At 45.0% G+C, this 23,282-nt stretch overlaps 1 protein-coding gene and 2 long non-coding RNA genes across 7 annotated transcripts in view; 2 read left to right on the top strand and 1 right to left on the bottom strand.

Annotated features, from left to right (window-relative positions):
- Positions 1 to 23,282, bottom strand: part of KIRREL3 (kirre like nephrin family adhesion molecule 3) — a 551,364-nt gene that overhangs the window by 226,822 nt on the left and 301,260 nt on the right. The window lies entirely within an intron of this gene.
- Positions 9,904 to 15,698, top strand: LOC132012271 (uncharacterized). The gene is made up of 3 exons (XR_009402576.1): positions 9,904 to 10,292; positions 12,230 to 12,541; positions 15,575 to 15,698. It is a non-coding gene; the product is annotated as an uncharacterized LOC132012271 (long non-coding RNA).
- LOC132012266 (uncharacterized) lies at positions 15,794 to 19,800 on the top strand. Its single transcript, XR_009402575.1, has 3 exons — positions 15,794 to 16,274; positions 18,040 to 18,137; positions 19,031 to 19,800. It is a non-coding gene; the product is annotated as an uncharacterized LOC132012266 (long non-coding RNA).

The following is a 23,282-nucleotide window of genomic DNA, read 5'->3' as shown; positions in this document are numbered from 1 at the left end:
TCTATGGCACAAGGAAAGCAATATCAGTGATTTGTGCTGCCTGGTTATCCAGTCTCTTTACCGACTTGGCTTATTTTCTTGCTGCGAGATATGAACACTTAGGGCTGAATGTGGCTCTCTTCTCTCTGGTGAGTTTTTCCTTTTCCCATTTTTATTTGTATTGACTGTGAGGTTTCTCATCAGATGGATTAAAAAAAATAAAGAAAGAAAGAAGCCAGTCACTGAGGTTATGTGTTGCTCAATGGGCCGTGCTGGTGTGGGCATGTACATTTTGGGTCTGCGGTGTGTGAAAACATCTGTTGAAAGATTCCTGGGGAGGGAGAGGTCCTGACCGACAGCCTCAGGCTCAGGGTCCCACCCCAGTCCTACAGGACTCTGATCCCCGACATCAATCCTAGGAAATGCTGTTGTTGTCAGTGAGAAGCCTGTTGAACAAGGCACTTTGATTTGTCAGCTCTGCATCTTTTGGTCCAATTTATTTCACAGAAAGATACCGCTTTGGATTAAAACAACCACCACCACCACAACAACAACAAAAAGAAGAAAAAGGCTCCAGTCACTCCATGATGGAACAGCTTAGGGAAATAACTTTTCAAAAGTCGAGAGTTAGAGGAAATTAAAAAAAAAAAAATCAGAGAATGTGCCGCCAATGAATTCAATCACAGCAAAGTCCATTTCCATTCCCTTGAATTCTAGACAAACAATTTCGAGTTGCAAATATCTTTCAGAAGTACTGTATGCACAGGGCTGGATATTAAGTTGCCTGACAAACATTTCGGATCCAAACTGCCTGCCTAGAATTGGCTGCTGGGAGAGCAATAATGTGGCTGTAGAGAGAGCTCCATTGTTTGCACATAGTTGTAGCTTATGTGTTTAACGGAGTTTTGCAGATGGGAATTGCCCGGAAAGCAGCAGGTTTTTAAAGGATGAATTTTCAATGCCTGAAGCAAGGTGGCGGGAAGATTAGGGGAGAATAGGGAAGGGTGGCTTCATGAGAACCTGCTTTCCCCAGAGGGACCACGGCTATAGTGACTTCTCCTTTGCTGGGACAGACCCTGCAAGCACGCTCCTGTTCTCAAACAGAATCTCTGCTCAAGCGGGATCAGCTGTATGGAGGGACGTCCTCCCTGGATCCCAAGACCCCTCCCGGGGGCCTTGTTTAGCATATTTGCAGCTGACATTTCTGAGAAGAGCATGCGTGTTCATGTGTGTGGGGGGGGGGGCATTAATTTCAGAGAACAACCCAGCCTGAGTATATTTATACTTTTAAGATTTTATTTATTTGGCACAGAGAGAAAGAGTGAGCGAGCACACAGAAGGAGAGAGAGAAAGGGAGAAGCAGGCTCCCCGCTGAGCAGGGAGCCCAATGTGGGGCTCGACCTCAGGACCCTGGGATCGCAACCTGTGCTGAAGGCAGCTGCTTAACTGACAGAGCCACCCCCGTGCCCCCAGGATGAGTATATTTAGGGAAACATCCTCACTTTGGGCAGGTGCAGTGACCCTGAGAATGTCTCACAAAAGTCCTGCTGGTCAGAGGATGTTGGTGTTTCCTGATCTTGAGACAAAGCAGTTAAAGTCCTGGGACCCTTGCATCCTGGAGAGGAACCCTCTAGCTTCTATTCTTTAGTAGGACTATCAGGTCACACTCCGTAGTGATCCCGGATGTCAGCAATCTTCTCTCCGAGCAACTTCAGCACCCTTAGGAAGGGTGGATAGCAGAACTCTTGGGAAAGAGAGCTCTCCTCTCCACAGACTGCTTTTCCCTCCCTGCATAGTGTGACTGGTTGTCCAAGCTGGAAGAACCTCTCCAGAGGGCAAAAAGCCATGTCAACTGGTAGTGTGGAGGCCTTTCCTCCTGCTCTTCCTCATTAGTTTCCTCCTGACTCCCCAGGATGAAAGAAGGACCCCTTCTTGCTTTTCATTATGGTGGAGAGTCAGAGAGCAATGTGCCATTTGCAGACTCAAATCTATAAAGAGCTGTTGGCAGGCCATTCATTTTTTAAAATTTAATTCCCCCAGGTGACTCACCGGGGTTGTTAATAACTTTCAGCTCTATTTTAAACCCCTAGCCCTGAGAGTGCCGCTAAAAATCTATTCCTGTGGGCATGGGTTATTGTAGAGTTAAGGAAAGTTTCCCCCTTTCCTTCTTGCCCATGGTTGAGGTTGCGTCCACAGAGACCAAGAAGGTTCTAGATGAAGAAGGGTTGTGTGGGGAGCGGTTGCCAGGGATGTCTTGAGATTTTATTCCCCTGTTAGGACTTTCCATCTCTACTCCTGCAAAAAGTTTTCTGGTAGGGAGCTAACTAGAAATGTTTCATCACCCCAATATACAGGCTCTTTGTTCTTTATCTTCTCCTATATGGCCACGTGGATCTTTCCCTTACTTGTTTTGGCAGGATTCCCCCCACCCCTTTTTTAAAAATTTATTTTTTATTTATTTTCGGCATAACAGTATTCATTATTTTTTCACCACACCCAGTGCCCTATGCAATCCGTGCCCTCTATAATACTCACCACCTGGTACCCCAACCTCCCACCCACCCGCTAATTCAAACCCTCAGATTGTTTTTCAGAGTCCATAGTCTCTCATGGTTCACCTCCCCTTCCAATTTACCCCAACTCCCTTCTCCTCTATAACACCCCTTGTCCTCCATGTTATTTGTTATGCTCCACAGATAAGTGAAACCATGTGATAATTGTCCCCCCCCCCCGTTTTAAGAAGATTTTTAAAAAATTTATTTGAGAGAGATGAGAGAGGGAGAGAGCGAGTGCGATTGCGTGAGCAGAGAGAGGGAGAAGCAAACTCCCTGCAGAGCAAAGAGCCTAATGTGGGGGCTCGATCCCAGGGCTCTGAGATCATGACTTGAGCTGATGGCAGGTGCATAACCAACCGAGCCACCCAGGCACCCCAGGCTTTTCCTTTTTTGACTATGGGAAGTTGATAGACCCATTATGCAGATGAAAGTAAAAGGACCCTCTAGATCTAGTGTCCTGGTCCTGAGATAAGGTGTCCCCTAGGTCCTTTCAAACACTTATGAGGTCTTTCACCTTCTCAGGGCCTTGCCTCTCCTTTAGCTTTCAGATCTTGGACTACCTCCTCTGTTGAACCCCATCTTTTTTTAACCCACTAGCATATTCCCCCATCTTTCTGTGTCTTTTGTTAATTCTTGTACTAGCTATGTGTATTTAAGGACTCCTCTGTTAATTGTGGATGGTGAGATTGTTAACTCCTGGTCTGGAATTAATCCATCTTCCCCAGCATATGACTATAGGTCTCAGGAGCAAACACTGAATACTTGCTAAGTCTGTGGTTGAGTCATTCAAGCCCTCCTGTGACTCAGATTACACAACCAGCAGCAAACTTTGGGGGACTCCAGGAAAACTCAGCTGCCGGTTTTCCCTTCTTCTCCATTTAATGTTTTTCCTCCCAAGGTAATTGCATGAAATCCTAGGGTTTCATATTCCTGATATAGAAATGATTTTTAAAATTGTAAATCTAGCAGACACCTATCCTCTGAGCTCCAGATTTATACATTCAACTGCCATTTTGAATCCTTCTTGGGAGGTCTAATATTTATTGAAAACTGTAACATGTCCAAAAAGACTTTTAACTTCTCCCCCTCAAGTCTTTGGCATCTTGGTACGTTGCAATACCATCCATTCAACTGCTCAAGCATCTTGATTCTTCCTTTTCCTTCTCCCACCACATTCAACATGCCAGCAAATCCTATTGGCTCTTGATCCAGAATACATCTAGAATCTGTTTACTTCCCTCCATTGTCAACATTGCAGTTCAAGCCACCATCAACTCTTGTGTGGGAAGACCTTGTATTGGTCTTCCCAACCAATCTCTCTGCTTCTTTTCTTGCTTCCTAAAATTTCATGTCTTCAGCAGCTACAGTGATCTTCTAAAAATAAAACATTTGTTTTATTTGACCAAATTATTTGACCAAAGTATTTGACCAAATTCAATGTACACTCATAATAAAAGCCATAAAAAAAACTAGGGATAGGAGAGACTATCATAATTTTAACAAAGGGAGTGTAAGAAAAACTTGGAGCTCATATTATACTTAATAGTGAAATACTGAATGCTTCTGCCTACTCACCACTTCTACTCAACATGGCACTGGAAGTTTCGCTAGTGTAATAAGACAAGTAAACGAAAAAGTATACAGCTCAGGAAGGAAGAAATGAATTGTCTTTATTTACAGAGGATGCAATTGTCTTTGTTTAAAACCCTGAATAATATATAAAAAATACCCTGGAATTAATAAGCAAGAACAGCAAGTTTGCAGAATGTAAGGTAAGCACACGAAAGTTAACTGCTTTCAATAGGAGGTCAGAACCATGGCATTCTGCCTACTTTGGCCGGCTCTTGAAGACTACAGTTTAACTTTTATGGAATGTAATCAACGGTTTAATGGAAGGAAATAAAAATTTGTACCTTCGGTGAAAACAAAAGACGAGTCAACTTCTTTCCTATATACCAGGAACAAACAATAAGAATTTGAAAGAAAAACAACAACAATTCATAATAGAAAAGAAAGAAAGGAAGGAAGAAAGAAAGATAGAAAGGAAGTAAGGAAGAAGGGAAGGAAGGAAGGGAGAAAGGAAGAGAGAAAAAACACCAGACAAAATTAGGTATAAACCTAACAAAATAGGTATAGGATCTTTAACTGGAAGACTATAAAACTGATGAGAGAAATCAAAGATCTAAATAATAGACATTACATGTTTGTGGATTGAAAGAGTCAGTGTCATTAAGATGCCAATTCTTCCCAACTTAATCTATAAATTCAAAACAATTCCAATAAATATCCCAGTAAGCTGTTTTGTAGATAGAGACAAATGGAATATAAAATTTGTATAGAAAGGCAAAGGACTAAGAATAGTCTCCACAATACTAAAAAGGAAGAACAAACTTGGAAGACTCACACTACTCAATTTCTAGACTTACTATAAAGCTACACTAATCAGGACAGCATGGTGTTGGTAAAATAGACAAATAGATGGGCGGAAAGAATAGACAAAATAGACCAGAAATAGACCCACACAAATATGTTCAACTGATTTCTTCACAAAGGCACAAAGATAATTCAAAGAAGAAAGGACAGGCTTTTCAATAAATAGTTCCAGAGCAATTTTATACAAAAAAAGAACCTACACATAAGTCTTGCATCCTACATAAAAATTAACTCAAAATGGGACACAGACCTAACTGTAAAGTATGGACTATACAACTTTTGAAAGAAAATAGAGCAGGAAATTTACATGCCCTTGGGTTTGGTGATGAGTGTTTAGATGCTAACAAACAAAAAAAGGTGATTTAGATTTTATTAAACTTAAAAACCTTTGTTTTGCTAAAGATGCCCTTAAGAAATTGAAAAGACATGTCACTGACTGGGAGAACATATTGACAAATCACATATCAGATAAAGAACTTGTATCTAAAATATACAAAAACCTCTTAAAACTTATCAGTAAGAAAACAAACAGCCCAATTAAAAAAAAAATGGGCAAAAGATTTGAACAGACTTCACTACAGAATACATACAGATGGCAAGTAAGCATATGCAAAGATACGCGGTATCATCTGTTATTATGGAAATGCAAATTAAAAATACAATGAGATACTCTACACACTTATTGGAATGGCTACAATTGAAAAAGCTGACAAGACAATGCAAAGATGTGGAGCAACAAGAACTCCCATTCATTGCTGGCGGAAATACAAAATGGCACAGCCACTTTGGAAGACAGTCTGGGAGTTTCTTACAAAGCTACATATACTTTTACCATAGGATCAAAGAATTGCACCTCTGGGTATTTACTCAACTGATTTGAAAACTTATCTGCACACGACAATGTGTGAATGCTTATAGCAAGTTCATTCATAACAATCTAAAACTGGAAACAACCAAGATGTCCCCCTGTAGATGAGAAGATAAACAAACTTGGGTAAATCCATACAATGGAATGCTCTTTGGCAATATAAAGAGATGCGTTATCAGGCCACAATATGGAAGAATCTTAGATATGTATCACTAAGTGGAAGAAGCCAATCTGAAAAATCTATATGCAGTATGATTTCATTCATTTGGCACTGGAAAAAGCAAAACTATAGAGAAAGGAAACAGACAAATGGTACCAGGGGCTTAGATAGGGGAGGGGGTTGAACAGATGAATCACAGGAAATTTTTTTTTAAGGCAATGAAACTATTGTGCATGATATCGTAATGGTGGTGTGGTATAACATATATATATATATATATATATATATATAATATCCTTGGTTCATCCTGGGTTCTAGGCACAGAGATAGAGGATACAAAGATAGTAAAAACAACCCTAAGAATACATAGGGAATTTGCTATTTAGCTAGATAGCTGGTAGAGTATTTCTTTTCATACATCTATAGTAATGAGTTCCTCCCTTACTTGTCACCTAACCAAATTAATCAAGCACCTGACTAACTAGTTAACCAACTAACTGACTCCCTATCTTGTGTCCTAATTGTTTTGTGTTAACCTTTTCTTGAATCTCAACAATTTTTTAAGCCTATTTTTAGTAATCTTCCCTTAAACTATAGAAAGTTGTATATATAATAAAGAGGATTGAGTTTCCTCTTCTTCTTGCCCTTGTCACTCTCTGGGGACAGAATTACAAACAGAAATACTATCCCCCCACCCCCCTAGCTAGAGCCAGGAAGGAAGAATGCAGTGGAGAGCTCAGATAGCCAATGGAGGAACAGATCTAGACAATGGGCATTTGGCTGTATTCAGCTAACGTGGACAGCCATACCTGCAAAGACATGCAGGGAAGGAGATGACCCAGACAAATGAAGTTCAAGGTAACAAGGCCATATTTGGCTTGGAAGGGCAGAGAGAGAAGTTGGTCAGTGAGGGAGTTGTGCTGCGTGTGCAGAATCAGAGCCAGTCCCATCTGTTATCTGGTCAGGGCAGGTGGATTGCGGGTTGAGTTTGGGCTCAGGCAGGCAGCACCAGGAGGGAAATTTATGAACAGACCTTTAACTCTGGTCACTCTGTAGCCCAGCAGCTCTGGAAATTAGATCCAGATGGATAGTATTTTGATAGCTTCTCCTGACCAAGGAATTTATGTTAATTCTTGGGACCCAAGGGGAAAAGGGAAGCATCTAAAGTCAAGGAATTCATAATTTCTCCTTAATATGTTTCCAAAATTCATCTGTGTTTTCACTCGTTGCCACAATCGGGGCTGGGGCTGGCACAGGGATAGGAGAAGGAGGAACGAATGGGAGCCCAGGGCCTCACTCATCACACATGTGCCTTATGTGAGATTCCTAGAGCAGAACGGTGAGGAGTTTTTGGAATATTCTCCTAATTCAGGAACAATTCTAGGTTGGAGTCTGTAGGTTTTTCCTCCGCTGGGAAATTTATCAAACCTTTCTCTGCTCATAGAAGCATTTATTTATTTATTTATCTATCTATTTATTTATTTATTTACTAAAGGTTTTATTTGTTTATTTGAGAGAGAGAAAGTGTGTGTGCTCATGAGAGCGGAAGCAGAGGGGAGTGGAGGGTCCGAGGGGGAGGGAAGAAGCAGCCTCCCCGATGAGCAGGGAGCTGGAGGTAAGACTCGATCCCAGGACTCAGGGATCATGACTGGAGCTGAAGGCAGACGCTTAACCGACTGAGCCACCCAGGTGCCCCTCATAGATGCATTTTAAGAAGCTCTAAACACCAGGACAGATGGTCCTTCCTCCATATTTAATGTTTTTTCCTGAATCAACAAGTAGAAGCGTTGAGGGATAACAGAGCTTTGTATAGACCAGTACGGGTCATCTATTCGAACGCTTCTCTGAGAATGAAGCTACTTTGGTCATGACTCTGCCATGAACTGTGTGTTCTTGGGTGAGCCCCTTCACTTTTTTTGGATCTCCCTGTCCTCACATGTTAAAGGAGAGGCTTGGATGGCAGGACTTTAAAGGTACAATGCTTCAATGCTTGACCCTGCACTGGAAACAGTCTGGCTCTGGTGGAATGTTTTAGGAAAAAAAGGAGGGATGCAGTTATTTTCTGAGCAATATTTTGGGAATTCTGTAGCTTAGAAAGAACTACAAAGACTAGATCTTCTATCTTCATGTGCCATATATCCCCCATTTACATCGAAGGGAGAAGGGATTTCACAGGCATACTAAGGGATCTCTGCCCAGGACTTCAGAGCCTTTACAAGTCCTCGCTGAGCACCTGCTATGTGCCTGGCCCTGTTCTGGAAAGTCCTGATTCCATACTGAGGTGTCTGGACAAAGCAGTGGCACCAAGGACAGGCTTGAACAAGTTCAGGTTGTCAACAGTAAGAGGAGGGCTGGTGCTTGGTGTATTTAGAAAGGTAGCGCTTCCAACAGTCTATCCCTTTTCTGCTAGAATCCAGACGTTGTGGCTCAGTACCCATCATCTTTCCTCATCCCATCCAAGAAACTGATACTGACATTATGCAAGGCCTTGTACTGCTTGAGGTCCCACAAAAGGAAAATATTCTTTTCATGTCTCTTTCAAATTTTGGAGTGAGGGGATTCCAACAGGCTAGTGGGGAAGGAGGGCAGGGGCTTTGCTTGGGGGCTAAGAATTTTAACTTCTGCTTGAGAGACTGTCGCTGTTGATGGATTCTATGAAGCTGATTGGCCTTCTCTGAACCTTTCCTCTAGTGCCGCAGCCTGGGCAGCCATGAAATCATGTTATTTGTGTTGATACCATTGGGTAGCTCGAGGAGATGGCAGAGTGAGTTTAATTTCCACCTGCAAAAAAGTAGGAGACAAGATGAAGGGGTGCAGGGTATGTTCACCAGAAAACAGATGAGGGGGTCTACCTCAGGTCAAGAGGCTCTACTGGGTCACTTCCAAGTTCAGTGTCTATGGAAGGCTCTCACCTCTGAGCTTGTGGTCTGCTCATTCCTGCTGGCCCCTTAGATCCTTGGAGGGAAATGACACCAGCACTACCCCTCTCCTGCTGATTTCATTTATCTCTTAAACACACCATCCCAGTTTTGGGGCCTTTATCTACACACTAATCTCATATAATCAAGTCCAACTGAGCCAATGATCTGACCTTTTATGTTTCCAGCTACTGCTCATGTCTTTAGAAATGGATTTCTGCCTTCCACAGCGCTCAGCATGTTTGACCTAATGGGCTGGGCCTTCTTTGCTTTGCTCTGTGATTATAAACTCGGAATATTACTAATTAAGGCTCAATTCTATATTTTAAAAAGCCCACAATTTTGGACTGAGGCTACAATGGAAAACATTTAGCATTGGTTTACGTCCGCTTTCACACGGGGGGTGAAGGATGGAGCAGGTTATAGAGAGAGAAGTTTGCTCTCATAGGATTGAAGACCGCAGGCAGCAGTATTAGACAGTTTTCCTCCAGTTGGGGGTGGTGGGGACAAAGGGGTCAATCACCAGCATGTGGTGGGGGGCATCCCCATGCCTACTGTCTGTCTTTGTCACTCCCAGGAACAAAGAGCCTACTTGCTGGCTGACTGGGAGCTGGTCATGGCAGAGGCAGGGAGTAAAAAGAGATGAGCGCACGGGGTCAGTTCATGAAAGGTTTAGTAAGCCATGCATAGGAGTTTGAACTTTATTCTGTAGGCAACGGGAAGCCGTTTGAAGTGGGGAAATGATCACTTCAGCAGCTGTATGGTAATGGATTAGTGAGAGAGATTTGCAGCCTGGAGGCCACAGCAGTCATCCAAGCAGAGAAGAGGAAGACATGTAGCCGGCGGAAGAGGACACACCTATGAGGGAGGCGCTGGCGATCATTCTGCGCTTCCGGTTTGAGAACTTGAACGCACCATGAGGCGAACGCCCAGAAGGAGGAACCCAGTAGGATCAGGAAGTCTGAGGGAGGGAGAGCATGATGGGTTTGATCTGGGGCATACTGGGTGTGGGATGGTTCGGGGACATCCGGGTAGAATGGCCTGGGACCATTTGGCCATTTGGATCCAGAGCTCTGGAGAGAGACCTCCCGGAGATACAATTGGGGTGTTATCAGTGTCAGGGTGGGAGTGGGCGTCATGGCAAGGGGGCAGCCACCTTGGAAGGAAGCACAGGACTGTAGGGAGCTCAGCTTTGAAGGGTCAGGCACAGGTAGGAGATCTATAGAAGGGAGGAGACTGAGAAGTCCTGTTAATATCCCGGAGGGAATTCTGTCACATCCATCCTTGTCTCAGTCATGGAAACGCCCTCCCGGGCTGCCGGGCTGGCTCTGAAGAATGACCTTAGACCACCGTTTCTCAAACCAGCGGCTGCAGACACGGTATTTTGTGGGGATTGTTCTTTGTTTTTTTCTTGGGGGTTGGAGGAGGTGCTGGGTGTTCCTCTAAAGATATGCTCCTGAGTCTCTGAGGGGGCTTTGCATTCTCACCTCCAAGATGCCCTGCGCTGGCCTTAGACACTGAGCATGTGGACTTGAGGTGCCTGTGCTGGCCTGTTTAGGTCAGGGAGATCACTCAAGGTCACATGCAATCCATTGCCACCCATGCCACTACGGGGCGCCATTTTTGCTCCTATAAACATTTTATTTTGATGAGTGCCTATGGTTTTGTTTTTTTAATAGTTGCATTGAGATATAGTTCTCATACCGTACGATTCACCCATTTGAAATCTTCCATTGGGGGGGTTAGTGTGTTTGCAGGTTTGTGGGACCATCACCACAGTCAATTTTAGACCATTTTCATCATCCCCCAAAAGATATCCTTCTCCCTTTAGCTATTACCTTCCTATCCTTTTAATTAATTGATTGATTAATTAAAAATATTTTATTTATTTGAGAGAGAGCATGAGTGGTGGGGGGGCAGAGGGAGAGGGAGGATCTCAAGCAGACACTGCGCTGAGCACAGAGCCGGACATGGGGCTCAATCCCAGGACCCCGAGATCACGACCTGAGCTGAGAGCAAGAGTCACATGCTTAACCGACAGAACCACCCAGGAGCCCCTTTCCTCTCCTTTTAGACTTAGCTTCCACCCCCTATCTCCTCAGCCATGGGGCAGCCACTCATCTACTTTCTGTTTCTGTAGACTTCCCTGTTCTGAACATTTCATAGGAACGGAACCACACAATATGTAATTTACTGTCATTTTTAAGGATTTCATCATCCCATCTGAGAACTTCAGTCTTCACTCTGGGGGAGGATACAGGCATTAAGCAACAGTGCTGGGTGCTTTTCTGTGATCTCATCTAGTTCTTTCCACCTCTCTGGGAAGGCAGCCTTATCAACCTTATTTTACCGAGGAGAGAGCTGAGGTTAAAGGGATTAACTGCCTTGCCAAAGGCCCTGAGACCGGGAGCAGTCACGCCAGATGGGCATCAGGCTCTGTCTGCCTGCAAACATTCACGGCGTTGCTAAGTGCTGCAGCCGGGACGGCGTGGGAGAGAGAACACAGGCAACCCACAGCCTGTGTGCGTGGGCTCTCCTCCACAGAGTCCCATGGAAGCTGCTGGACCAGAGCAACACGAGGATGATTTCAGCAACAACAGGATGTTTCCCCATGGGCTGGAGTGAACTTCCCTCCTTTAACTGCTTCTCTCTGATGGGGAGGGAGTGTGGCAGGAATCTGAGCCCGCAGGAACCCCGGTGCTTTGGGAATGTTCCAGACCAGATGGCTCAGGCTGTGGTCACCCCAAGCCCTGGCCCTGGCCTCCGCCTCGGCTGCCAGGCCCTGGGACATAGCTAGACACCCCGTCTGCAGGCTCCAGCTTGGTGGAGCTTTGGAATCCGAGCTCTGCTACACCCACCGCAGGGAACTTATCATCTCATTATAAAGGATAAGGCATATTTTTTTCAGTATGGTTATATGTGGTAATGAAGCATGCAGAAAACCACACAAGATAGATGGCAGCTTTCACTAGTGAAGCCGAAAACTTGGTTAACTTAATAGTCTATTTATTACAATCACTCTCTGAGCTTACAGCACCTGATTAATATCTCCCATCTCCCCCCCGCCAACCCCCGCCGTGATGTACAATTAAAAAACTAGTAATATGGGATGGTACAGACTGACTCCAGCACGGACGGGCACGGATTCGGAGGTCGAGAGAGTAAGTGGAGAAGGGCGTATCGTCCTGGGTCGGCATGGTAGAGTCAGATCCCCTACAGCTCCAGTGAGAGCTGCTTCTAAGGAAGTAAATGAACTTGAGCAGAAAAGGACCCTGATGCCCTTCCCCGGTCTTACCCATTCCTGTGCTTCTGTCAGGAGAGTGGCAAAACCTGCACGGAGAGGGCCTATCAGTGGAGGTGGCTGTGCGCCCTTGAATCGCTTACTACGACAAGCTGTGACGCAGAATGAGGTGATCCTAATGGTAGAGCTACTCAGAAGCCAGCTTCCTGTTCCCTATAAGTTCTGACCCATGAGATAGAAGAAGAAATCTGCTAAGGGACTTCTAGGGAACAGTTTGCTTTCTTAAAAAATGGAAAGGCTTGTTGTGAGAATTTGCTGGAGCTTCTCCTTCCTCCTTCTTCCTGCACTGAATGTGGATGTGATGCTTGGAACTTGGGCAGCCATCTTGTAAGTATGAGGATGGAAAGGTGGCATGTGGGTGTTGCTAACAGGAGAAGCAGCGCATGTCTGGGGGTTGGGGGGGAGGATATGAGAAATCTCTGTACCTTCCACTTAATTTTTCTGCGAGTCTAAAACTGTCCTAAAAAGTAAGGTTTATTTAAAAAATAGAATGTTTTAAAAAAAAATAAGAAGTGACAGGCTATGGATGGTATAATAGGGAAATAGAGGGAGCCTGGGCTCTGGATTACATTTATCAGCTGGTAGACCAACTGTGAGACCATCTACCTCTGGACTTTTTGTTAAGCAAACAATATATGTCCCTATGGTTTAAACCATAGTCAGAAGGGCATTGTGTTCTTTGTAGTTGAAAAACATTCCTAAATAATATAAATGACTCTCACTTATTGAGCCCCACGTGGATGCCTTTGATAAGTGCTTTATGTTCATTTTGAAGCTTTACAACAGCCCTGTAAAGCAGGAGCTATTATCGCTTCCATTTTGTATGGATTTGAACCCAAGAGTTAGTACTCTTAACCATTAGACAGTTGACCCTTGAACGTCGTGGATGTGAAGCGCGCGGGTCCACTTATACGTGGATTGTTGACAGTCTAGAAGTATAAATGCATTTTCTCTCCCTTATGATTTTTCTTACAAACATTTTCCTTTCTCTCAATTACTGTAACACAGTGTAGAGTCCATATATAGTACAAAATATGTGTTAATTAACTGTGTTCTCAAGAAGACTCCTGATTGAAGTAGGCTATGAGTAGCGATGTTTTGGGGACATCAAAAGATATACACAGATTTCCAACCACATGGGGGGTTGGCGTCCCTAATGGGCTCCCACCTCTGCATCCTTGTTCAATGGTCAACTGTACTGTATCACCTCATAAATCATTCCCTGGAGCCCTGGTGTGTGGGGATGAGTGTAGCTTAGAGTTTGGCTGACTCTAAGCATCTGTCACGAGGTCTGTCCTCCTGACCCTCTGAAATGAGGTGCGCTTCAGTCTCACTGGTGACTGGATCTGTCGCAGCCTACCACAGAGAGTCCAAATGCACCACATTTGTTTACAGGTTGAAATTAGTCAACTTAGCCTTAACCTGCCCCAGCCAATGACGGTCTGAGAGTGACAGAGGTGTGAGGAGGAAAATGTCCAGAGGAACACTCGAGACCCCGTGGAGCCCGTGGAGCCCATCAGAGGCCCCCCTTGCAGTTTGTGGGTCCAGAGCAGGAAGCCACTCCCGCCATGGCAGGAACACCGAGGAAGACCGAGATGGTTTTGCAAACTGGGTCTGGTTCTCCCATTGCGTCTCCTACTTGGGAGGAAACAGTCCCAAGTTTGCAGCTGTTCTTTGACAAGAATTTTCCCCCCAAAACACGTGAATTACCTGAGATAATTCCCAGTTTCCTGAGGTGCCTACTCCTTGCCGGCTGCTTAGCAGATGCTCAGTGAGAATCTGCTGCCTCTGTGTCCACTCTGGGTGTAAGAAAAAAACATTCGCTTAACGAATAGGATTCATCCTTCCATTCCCCAACGAAAAGGCAAAACAGGGCTGCTCCCTGGGTAACAGGTGTTGTCTGGTGATACTTAGCCTGCTAGGGACCACGTAGGGGATCCTCTCCCGATAGCCTACCAACATCGACTCTTCTATCAGATCCATAGAGAGAGCCAGCAGCCAAAGGAGGGAGTTGGCCACACAGCAGAGCGTCTCCCCCTCGCAGCCATCAGACCATTATTGAGCAGGAGGTAAAGTTTTTCCCTCCCTCTTCCCACCCCTAGGGCAGAAACTGTCTAGAGAATGGAAACAATTCCAATAAACATATGCAAGAACTGGGGTTTAAACATCCCATGCAGATTAACTTATCTACAGTAATTGCCTTAACTAGGGGATTTTTAATGCTTTTCAAAGTTTCTTAGAGGAGGGAAAAATATGCAGAATGAATCTTATAGCAGCCAACAGAGGACATACTCAGAGCAAAAAAAAAAAAAAAAAAAAAGGATATCAACCATAAGAAGCCCATAGCTAGGAAATTTTAAGGCACTGATTCTAGGGGATTTAATAAGAATGTAATTTGTATAATTAACCATTCATCAATGTCAATTTCATTAAATGAATGCCAGAAATATTACCTTCAGCAGGACGACCTAACAGGATTGGAATATATTATATGAAAAATGAACACTTAGTGGTTTCCCCCCCTCACTCTGTCTGTCACAGCAAGATTTGCAAGGCTGAGAAATAATTTAAAGGGTAGTAAATGAAACTGGCTAAGGCAAATGTGTGCATTTTGGTAACTAACCTCTGTCATGATGTATGAGAGTTCATGTCAAAACGTTTTCCTGCAGCAATGACTAAAGGGACTTGGAGCTCTCTCCTAGGTGGTAAAAATGCGAGGAATCGTGTCAGGAGCTTGACAAAGGTACCCCTTGTCCCCTCCTTCTCTAGACTGGCTATCTAGGGTCCAGGCCCCAAAGCCGTGGATTTTTGCATCCAGAATTTGCAGACGTTCCCTAACAGCTCCAAGAGTAGCTTTGCCCCCAGAGCTTAGCTACCTGGCCCCCCCTCCCCCAGTTACACAGTTACTCTGATGCCAGTAGAAGGAACTCATTCTGAGTTTCATTCACGTTATTCTACAGTCTTCAGGGGAGCGGAGGGCTTTGAGGTAGGTGGGCTGATGAAATATTTGTAAATAGAACTTATTTCTAAGGTTGCTCGTGAGGTAGGCAGTTTATGGGGATTTATGGGGATTTATTCATTTCGGTTCACCATGGGAAAATGGAGAACTGAGCAGGGGCAAGAACTTGCTCACATGCGTACCCATGGAAACGTATGTGCACGTGTGCGTGCACACACACACACACAGACACACACACACCCCAGATCGGCCATATGACCTGGACCTCAAAGGTTGAACTTTGCAGATTATTGTCACTGGAGTTCCCAGGATGCACACACACAGTAGGTGTTCAGTCAGCATTTCCTTATTGAGTTTCTTTTCGTGTTAATCCCCCTCCCCCCCCCTCCCTTCTGTTTCAGGGCACTGCAAAGCTAATAATATTGGATCAGTATTCCTGAGGAATCTGCCTTTCAGAATCCTGGGTCCTGAGAGACAAGAAGTACATGGCAAGCAAATCAAATATACCTTAAAAAAAAAATGAAATCATGTAACAGAAAGATTTTTCAGAAGGTTTTTTTTTTTTTTTTCTTACACATGAGATTTCAAACGTTCCACAACCTAGCAGGAAGAAAGAAAATATTAGTTTGGGAATCAGGAGATCAGATGTCGAGATTGGACTAAATCTTCATAGTCATTTCTGGATTTAAAGCTCTGTGTTATCTATTACTTGATGCAAAGCCATCAACTAGTCCTCCCGCCCCTAACCACTGAAAAAGTCATCTATAGGACCTGTGTGCAAAGAAGAGTAGATGTCCTAAAACTAGCGTGGAGTGTGTGTCCACTTCCGTGCCCAGGCCGGTGGGTCCTCAGGGCTCACGAAAGTCATGTATGCCATTCCTGAAGCCTTTCTGGAAGGTGTTCCCTCCTCCCCAGGCCCATGGTCACTTTCTCTTCTTTCCAGCCTGGAAGGAGTGACAATGAGAGGAACTGTATCCTCTCTGAATGACACTGTCCTCATCTGTAAACTGTGATCATAATATTGTCTCCCAGGGCTGCCCCGAGAATGAAATGAGAGAGCATAAGGTCCCTTTTCCAGAGATGAACAAAGATCTCGGAGTGGTGAGTTCCTTGGTCAGCCTTTTCAGAGGGGACAGGAAATCTGGTCTATTAATTCAGCCTACGATTGCTGTGAAGTCACTATGTTACCCTTTAGGGGTATTGGTATTTTAGGAAAATACTGCAGGAGGGATTAATGTTTAAGACTATAAAGAAAAAAAGAACTCCTGATAGAATTTCAGATACCTTTCTAGGAGATATTTTTGGAGCTAAGAATCCACATCAAGCCCTTCCGGCTGTATGGTAGGGGTACTGTGAGGCAAATTTTCTGGCCTCCCCAAACGGGGACAGATGGTGGTGACAAGAGTTCCCAGAGCTACTTTCAAGGGCATAAACTGGATCTGGGAGGTAGAAATGGCAGCATGGGAATGTTTGACCTGGATGAAGTTTTGTGAGAAAGTGCAACAGAACACCTGACACCAGGAGGGTCTCCTGGGCCTCACTAGGAGCTGTAGGTTTGGAGTGTCCACTGCCTTTGACTTAGGGCGTCTCTGACTTTGGAGGTCACTGGACCTCTCAAGCCTCCGCGTCTGCTCTGCAGAATGGGAAGCACAAGGGTACCTCTCGTACAGAGGGGCTGGGAAGACGACGTCTGATTCTCTTAGCCCCTTGCCTGATACACAGTCAGTGTTCAAACGTTAGTGATTAGCTAGGGTGTCAGCTGCGGAGCACAGGGACCCCAGAGACCTCAGGAATGGGGAGCTAAAAGCACAGGAGCCGAAAATAAGTATGCTGATATCAGCCCCTTTTCCATTTTGTCTGCGAGCAGGAAAGTAGCCAATTAGGCCCCATTCAGCGCGACGGGCAGCCTCCTTTCTCTCAGGAGGTAAACTTGCTTACAGAGTAGAAACAAGATGTATTCTTGAAACACAGGCCGGGCCCCAGAGAAGCGGGTCTGTCATCAGTCTGTTGGGGGCGAGAGGTAATTCCTGCCTGGCCCCTTGCAGGCGTTGTGGGGGGCTGTGGCCTCCAGGGTCCTTCCAGGGTCCTGGGAACTAGAGGCGGGGGTCTGGCTCTGGGAATTTCTGAAGGCGATCAATGGGGGAACAACTTACTCACTGACAGCCCGAGGCTGAGCTGAACCTCATGCCTGGTCCGTGGGCCACCCACATCAGGCAGGGCTGCTCAGAGCCCGGGAACAGGACATTCACTGTGCAGGTCGGAGGGGAGGGAGAGGGGTGTGGTGAGGAGGAAAGAGCCATGACTGGAGTCACTGATGTGCCCTCTGTGCCCGCCTCTGTCACCGGCAGGTGGGGGATCCCCGAGCTTCAGGACCTGTTTCCTCTGCTCTAAAAGGCAGAAAGGGATTAGATCTGCTTTTTACACAGCAGAACTCTTTTCACAAATTAGATCTAAACAAAGAACTGTTATATATAGCAGTGAAAGCAAGACGGTACTGGTTACACCAGCTCCCACCGCCCTCCCCCGCCGCAGTGGTTCTAAGGCACTTCCAATGAAACCTCAGGGCTCTGAGGAATATCAGGGAAACCATCAGTGTAAATTGTATCCATTATTCTATGACTTCATCTGGCTAGTTGTGTCCCTTCATTATTTTGACGAATATCCTTGTAAGAAAATAGAAAAAAAATGTATTGGTCTCTGCCCACAGTTCCTGTCACAGGAACTCCCCAGAGCTCCTGAAACCCTCCTAACTTCATAAGTGATAAGAGTGTCCTTTGTTCTAATGAGGTGACTCTGGGTGGGCTTCTGGATGGAAGCTAATCACTGGAAGACTGGAATTTTCAGCCTTGCCCCCCATTCTCTACAGAAGAGAGAAGAGAGAAAGATTGGAGTTGATGGTTTGCCATGCGTACGTGATGGAGCCCCAGTAGAATCCCAATGGCTTGGGGTTTGGAGAGCATCCAGGTTGGTGAACATGTCCATCCCAGGAAGCTGATGCACCCCAACTCCACAGGCAAAGAAGCTCCTGTGTTTGGGACCCTCCCAGACCTTGCCCTTTTCCCTGTTCCTCTAGCCTTCATCTGTATCCTTTATCGCAGCCATTATAAAATGGGCAAACATGAGTAAGCATTTTCCTGAGTTCTTTGAGCCACTCAAGCAAATTAACAGAACCCAAGGAGGGGGTCGTGGGGACCTCTGATTTGTAGCCAAGTCAGACAGAGCTTGGGGGGTCACCTGGGGACCTGCTACTTGTGATTGGTGTCTTGAAGTGGGGGCAGTCTCACGGGACCCAGGCCTTAACCTGTGGAATCTGAAGCTGTCTCCAGGTAGACAGTGTCAGAATCGAGTTGAAGTATAGGAAATCCCCTCCACCCCACACGTTGGAATTGGGTTTAGAACCCTCGAATCCACGCAAGTCTCACTTGACTTGCAAGAAGGTCAAATACAAAATACATATTTTACAATGAAATTCATTCCTTTGGGTCGGTCTCCTCTTTTGTTTACATTTTCCAAGCAGGCATTTAGGATGCCAGAGTGACTTATAGTTATGCTGGTAGTTACTGAAGCTTGTAAAGGCCACCTAATCACTTGGCTTTGATACTCATTAGTCATTTACACCTATGAGGAATGGAAAGCTCTAGGAGGTTATGTGTGTGTGTGTGAGTGTGTATGTGTGTGGTGTGGGTGCTGGGTCCAGGGCGAATGGGCCCTTGGGAAGATGGAGAAGCTGCTGGTCCAGGTCACTAAGGATCCTCACTCAGTAGGACGGGTTTCTTTGCCTTTTATCTTACCATCCATTCCCCTGCCTCATTTCCTTTCCTCCTTTCTCCTTTCTTCCAATTTTGAAACAATGTTAGATCCAGCTTCCCTGCAGATTTTGGGATGGTAAGAGATGTTGGAGGCGATGCAAAGACAAAGGGCACAGCACATCTCTTCAAGGAGCTCCCAGCCTGCTGGGGGAACAGGATCTGCAAGCAAGTCCAGTGCAGTGAGGACAGCAAGGTGGCCACAGAGGGTCCTGAGAACAGAGGAAGGAGCGTCCAGCTTGGCACAGGGGAGTGAAGGCCAGGGTGGTGGGCACACACCCAAACACAGGACCTCTCTCTCAAACCCAACATGGTATGGATTTTGTGCAGCAGTTATCAAAGGATATCTGCAGGGAGAAACTTCATGGAAGGAGTTGGGGTAGCCACCTTGTCAGAGAAAGGATCTCCCAGGCATCGCCACACTCTACCTTCACGCAAACCGATGAGACATGTTCACGAAGGGGTCTACCCCCCGCCATGCATAATAATAGCAACAATAATGAGTAATCTCTACTTAAGGAGATTAAATTAATAATTATTTTAATTATGACATGTTTCCCTCCTCTCTTCCCCATGCCTAAGCAGACTTGGTCTTTCTCAGGATTACAGTCATAATGGTAACAGATAAACCTTAATTAAAACGTTCTATGGGGTTATGGACATTGGGGAGGGTATGTGCTTTGGTGAGTGCTGTGAAGTGTGTAAACCTGGCGATTCACAGACCTGTAACCCTGGGGATAAAAATATACGTTTATAAAAAATAAAAAATTAAAAAAAAACATTCTAAAACACAAAGGCTAAATTAAAATGCTGTGACATGGCATTTCCATCTCATCTCTTGCTTATGACGGCTGTGAATGCTTCCCCACTATTAGCAGTATCTTGGCTGTTCAGAGTCCTTGCTCACACATTCAGTTTCCAGAGCCCCTCTACACCCCTCAGGATGGGATGGCGAACTCGCCTGAGTGAGGGGCTCCTGGAACCTCTTCCTTCATGCTGGCTCTCCACACAGCAGCTTGGACTCCATCGGTGCTGAATCCAGTCCCCGTGGGAAAACCTCACTCACTTGGTGTCACTCTACCTTTACCTCCCTTCCATGAGATATCTCATTCTCATACTTTCTAGACCCCATGGAGGGGGTGGGGGGTAGATTCTTTGTTCTGGCTCCGTGGCCAGTATCTCAGTGGTTTGAGTAAAGCCCACCTCAGGCAGCCCCTAACTCCATAAACTTCTCCTTTCTCTCTGGTCCTGCTTGTTGGCAGGGGTCTCTGCCTTCTCGCTCACCATCCCATCTATCTGCTCATGTCTTTCTGACTCATGGTTCATGTCTAGAGGCAGATTTCTGTGCATTGTGAAGATTCTCCAAGGTCATCTCCAGCCTTCTTTCAGTGGTTAGCCTTCTTTCATTAATCCATCCATGTATTTGTCCATTAGTAACCACCTACGGACCATTCTAGGCATTGTGCTTGGTGCTGGGCTACAGAGACAGAAAACATCAGCTTACTCTCATGAACCTTATGAACCAACAGAATGGAAGGTATACAAAGAAAATCAGTCCTGTGTGCTGAGTGTTTGTGGGAGACAGCTGGCTGCTATGACAACGGTGGGGTGGTGGGTCACTAAAGAAGGAGGAGCGTGGGTGAGGGACAGTTTCTTGGCTTGCGACCCTAAGCTAAATTTTGAAAGGTAAGTACGAGCTATTGAGCTATCGAGGAGACGATAATAGGAGAATGGTCACACTGACAAAGGGAAATCTTGCATTCAAAAGCATGAAGACCCAGAGGGGCATAGCATTCCTGGAGTTGCAAGTCACGAGTGTGACTGGCCATAGGAGTCAAGGACACGAGAGGCAAGGGACGAAGCTGCAGATGTAGTTAGGAACGTGCCTAACTTCAGGACATGCCAAAGAGGGCTCAAGTCCATGAATGGGTACATGAAGGAAGCATGCCACAAAAAGGAGCTGATTAATTTATACCACATTACCTTGAACATTTGCTGAGCCCTGCTTTGTGCCAGGCAATAAGCTCGTCATTATTTTCTCTCCTGGCTTTGTTGCCAAAGCTAATTCACAGAGTCATCCTGATTCAGGTGCCATATTTCATTTAAAAATCCCCTTCTGTCTGGCCCAGAGAGGAAAGAATTCTCACTGCCCCTTATACATAATAACACCCTATTCACCTAGTTCAAAGTTAGTTATAAAATATTTTAATTTTTGAACCATTACACCTTAGAAACAAGGCAGTCTCATCTCATTGGAAGTTTTCATGTGGGAAAATGACAAGAACACAGACGAAGTCTCCTAGCAATTTCTCCAGCCCTTTGGAGTTGCCCGTTCAGGTAACAATATAGTGGTGGTGATGGGCAGGGTTATGTGTGAGAGAGAATTCTCTATTAGCTCCAAGCAGATTTTCCAGTTTACCAGAATATTCTCCAGCTACCATCTCTGACATGTTCAGTAAATTGATTAATTGATTAATTGATTCATTCACGCATTTTTTTCATTTCTTAATTCAACAAATTTACATTGTTCTTCCATGTCAGACGTTGTTTTGGATGTCGGAGATACCTAGATCAATGCCACAAGGCCTCTCTATTCCAGATCATTCACGGTCTAGAGAGAGAGTGGTAGAAGTCCATGGATAATGGTGGGCAGAGAGAGAAGCAGTGTAATGATGGGGTGACTTTCAAGAGACCCAGCCTGGAGTCACAGATGCCATTGGTGGCAGAGAAGAAGTCCTCCCACCCATCCAAAAAGAAAAAAACTATCTAGAAAACTGAAAGAAAGGGTTCAGTGCCTATAAAGGGTATCCTGGGCACTAGTTAGATGGGAGAGATAAATAATTCTATTTATGAAACTGTTAAGGGGAAGGAGATGCATTCCTTCTTTAAGAACAACTCCCTGTCTCTGCCAGTATGTCAATATTAAGAAACCTAAAATAATTTAGGCTTTAAGATGGATGGAGCTGGAGGGTTCAGCATGATTGCCAGCACCGTCAATTACTAACTCAGAGAGCATCCTTCTCCCCACTGTCCGGTTTCCACGGTCTGACTAACTCCTCGCTTAGCTCTGGCCACAGTCAGATGATCTCAATGAGTGCACTCAATAACCTTCCTTTTCCATTTAGAACATGATTGCATGCATGCTTTACAGAAAAGATATCGATTGCAAATACATTGTTGACTGGAAGATATGCCTCTGTGGAAATGTTGGGGAGGGGGGCAGCGAGGGAACTAAAATTAAAAACTGAGAAAAACCCATGGCCTCCGGTTGGAAACTGCTCAAATATTTGAAGCTAGCAAATGTTTCGGTTGCTTTTTTCTTTCTTTCTTTCTTTCTTTTTTTCGAGAGGTTCTAAATGTCAATATTGCATTTACCGCTGAACAAACTAAAATCATAACAAATATAATAAAAGGAGAGAGTAAACCTCAGCTTTCCTCAGAGAATGACTGGTGTTTTGGAGCCCTCGATTGGTTGGGCCTTTATCTTGGCTGCGTCAGCTCATAATTAAACAATACAGGAAGGAATCGTTGTTTCTCGCTTTTAGTACACAGTGGCAGATTTCAGTAAGGAGGACAGTGTGTATTTTATAAGGCTCTGTTGTTGTCCTAGTTTCCTGTAAGGAAGGAAATGTGTATATTTTATAAGCTCTGTTCTTGTCTCTGTCAATGCCAAAAGACTACAAGGTGACGTGGCGGCTGTCACAAGAAATTTTTGCTTAATAACATCGAACACGAGCTACCCAGAACTCTCTAGACCCAACGAGGAGTAGGAAGATGATGCAGAAGGAATAAAGGGGGAAGAAAAAAGGGTTGGACAGGAGAAATTTTTTTTTCCTATTTTTGGTCTTATTTTTTGGTTGGCTATAAAGAAGATATGTAGAAGTGACGTGTGTATGTGTGTGGGGGGGGATGAGTTGTAATGATGTATTGGGCGTGAAGCACCCCATCTTCACCAGGTGATATACTGACCCGTGGTCCTGCTGGGCATGTCCACAGCCTAGGATTTGCTGTTTTAGCGACTGGAAAGAATCCTGGAATAGTTATGAAGGATGATTTCAAACGAGCCAGTATGTTCTGCTGGTGGCCTCTGAGATTAGAAGGTGGCATAGGAATTTGCTTCATCTAGATGTGTGGGAGAACAGGTCACCCAGAGGACGAGGAGAGTCAGCCCGACTCGCATGTGCCGCCTGGGAATTTAGGGACCCTATGCCGCTGACCTGTCATCTAACACCCTCTCGGTCACTCCAGCTCCTCCCTGTTCCAAACAGGATGTTTCCTTCATTCTGAAGAGAGGCCTTCAGAC

The sequence above is a fragment of the Mustela nigripes genome, chromosome 1, assembly GCF_022355385.1.
Source record: "Mustela nigripes isolate SB6536 chromosome 1, MUSNIG.SB6536, whole genome shotgun sequence".
NCBI lineage: Eukaryota > Metazoa > Chordata > Mammalia > Carnivora > Mustelidae > Mustela > Mustela nigripes.
The sequence above is the reverse complement of the archived record's forward strand: the minus strand, read 5'-3'. Positions and strand labels throughout refer to the sequence as shown.